We start from the raw sequence: 3,107 nt of genomic DNA on the forward strand, positions 1-3,107 counted from the left end.
ATGAGACCATTTTTAATGTTTAGGTTTTTTTCTTGTGTTGATGTTTTTTGATGAATATTATAACAAAAATCCTGACGAGAAGAGTTATGATGTGGGCCTGGAACAGTCATTGTAAATACATATATTGGTTATTGTGTGGTCGATTTTTTTAAATCTTTATTTAACTAGACAAGTCAGTTAAGAACAAATTCTTATTTTTCAATTCTTATTGAACGACAGATTTGTACCTTGTCAGCTCAGGGGTTTGAACTTGCAACCTTCTGAGTACTAGTCCAACGCTCTAACCACTAGGCTACCCTGCCACCCCTGATGTTGTGGTTGATTTAGATTTTTGGATATAATTGAGATTTCCAATAAAAATAGATGTGGGATTGTGTGTGTAATATTTAGTCATAGGGTGGATTGTTATGGACTTTATGAATAATGACTAAACGATATATACATTTAACGTAGAACTATAACTAACATAATACTACCCTGTCACTGTATGATTGTATGAAACTTATTAGAAATCATAAAACTAATGTGTGTAGTTTTAGTCAAAAATTAGAACAAGGACTTTGTTCCTTTTTAGTATGTAAGCTGGGTGTAAGTGAGAAACAAAATGGAGCGATCGTCAGACAGGCTGGAATACTGTGTTCCCTACAGGACATTCTGTCCCCACGCAGGGAGGGGAGATACCTTGGGCTGGTAGTAGATTGTTTAATTAACAGGTGGCAAACAATGTGAGAAGACTTGTGAAATATATTGCCATTGTATCTGAGCGGAGGAGGGACATTTATGATGAAATGTGAGGTATATAGACCAATATACCGGAAATGATAGGCAGAGCTCTCTAAATAAACATTCCTGACAATTGTAGCTGGGCCTCCGCCAGATTCATTCCAACCAGTTTCCTACAAATTCTAGGCATATGTCACGACCTGGCCTTAGTATTCTGTGTTTTCTTTATTATTTTGGTCAGGCCAGGGTGTAACATGGGGGAATTATGTGTTTGTCTTGTCTAGGGGTTTTGAAGATTGATGGGGTTGTGTTTAGTATAGTAGTCTAGGTAAGTCTATGGTTGCCTAGAGTGGTTCTCAATCAGAGGCAGGTGGTTATCGTTGTCTCTGATTGGGAACCATATTTAGGCAGCCATATTCTTTAGGTATTTCGTGGGTGATTGTTCCTGTCTCTGTGTTTGTTGCACCAGATAGGGCTGTTTTGTTTTTTCACGTTTCTTGTTTTGTATATTGTTCATTTTTCATTAAAGATGTATAAAGATAACCACGCTGCATTTTGGTCCTCCTCTTTATAGAAAGATGAAAAACATGAACAAAATTCAATTACAAAACAAGAAAATGTGGAAAAACCGAAACAGTCCTAACTGGTGCAAAACACAGAGACAGGAAACAATCACCCACGAAATACCCAAAGAATATGGCTGCCTAAATATGGTTCCTGAAGAAACAAGACTAAGAAGTGAAATCCATGAACTAATAGTACAGGTAGATAGCAATAAAAACGATACTACAGAGATACAAAATAAGTTAGAGGAAAAACACAAAGAACTTGAGGAACTTATTCAAGAACTATCTAATGTAATCTACTACAAAAATAAAGCAAACTGGATGGAATATGGAGAAAAATGCACAAAATTCTTCCTGAATCTCCAATTACATTTTAAAAGAGGAAGCTAATTATTTTAGGCAGATGTTCTGTTTTTCCGTCTCATCCTCTCCCACTGAATGAAGATTACGGTAAGGAATTCTTTCCAAATAATATAAAAATGGAAAATTAACCAAATGTACAGAAAGATCAGTGCGAAGGCCAAATTACAGAGGAAGAACTTTTTGAGGCTATTAAATCCTTTCCATCTGGAAAAACCCCAGGGCTTGATGGCATACCGGTAGAGGTATATCTAGTATTTTTTGATATACTAAAAGCTCCATTGTTAGATTGTTTTAACTACTCCTATAGAAATGGTAGTCTGTTAGGTACTCAGCAGGAAGGTCTGATTTCTCTATTATTAAAACAAGACCCAGATGGCAAATATAAAGACCCGGTCTATCTCAAAAACTGGAGGCCCCTTACACTTCAATGTTGTGTATTAGCAAAATGCATAGCACTCAGAATTAAAAGGGTTTTACCAGGTATTGTTCATCCTGATCAGACAAGTTTTTTACAAGGACGATACATTGGAGATAATATAAGACAACTATTAGAAATAATATCATCATGAAACATAAAAGAAGCCTGGAATGGTATTTATAGCGGATTTTGAAAAGGTATTTGATTCAATTTCGGTAATTCTCTTATAAAATGGGTAAAAAATAATGTATAGCAACCCCAGGTGTAAAATAGTAAATAACGGCTACCTCTCAGAGAGTTTTGAATTGTGAAAAAGGGTTAAACAAGGGTGTCCTCTGTCACCATATCTATTTGTTATGGCCATCGAAATGCTAGCTATTAAAATCAGTTCCAATAACAACATTAGAGGACTAGAAATCCAAGGCTTAAAAACAAAGGTGTCCATGTATGCCGATGACTCAAGTTGTATGTTAAGTCCACAAGCTAGATCCCTGCAATGTCTCATTAAAGAACTAGATAACTTTTCTGTATTCTCTGGACTAAAACCTAATTATGATAAGTGTACAATATTACGTATTGGATCCTTAAAAAATACAACTTTTACATTACCTTGCAGCTTACCGATAAAATGGGCTGATGGTGAAGTAGACATACTCGGTATTCATATCACAAAATATATAAATAAGCTCTCCACAATGAATTTAGATAGAAAACTTGTACAAATAGACAAGATCCTGCAACCATGGAGAGGTAAATACCTGTCTATTACCTGTCTATTTATATCTCAGTTTACTCGCTTACTTATGGCGCTGCCTACTTCTGATGATTTGTTTTTCAAATCATATGAGCAAAAAATATTTAGCTTTATCTGGGACGCTAAACCAGACAAAATAAAACGTGCCTATCTATATAATGAATATGAACTGGGTGGGTTGAGATTATAAAATATAAAAGCACTAAACCTCTCTCTAAAAGCTTCACTCATTCAAAAGTTTTATTTGAACCCTAAATGGTTCTTAAGTAGATTAATAAGAAAA

Source organism: Oncorhynchus clarkii, chromosome 22, assembly GCF_045791955.1.
Source record: "Oncorhynchus clarkii lewisi isolate Uvic-CL-2024 chromosome 22, UVic_Ocla_1.0, whole genome shotgun sequence".
In the NCBI taxonomy this organism is placed as follows: Eukaryota; Metazoa; Chordata; class Actinopteri; order Salmoniformes; family Salmonidae; genus Oncorhynchus; species Oncorhynchus clarkii.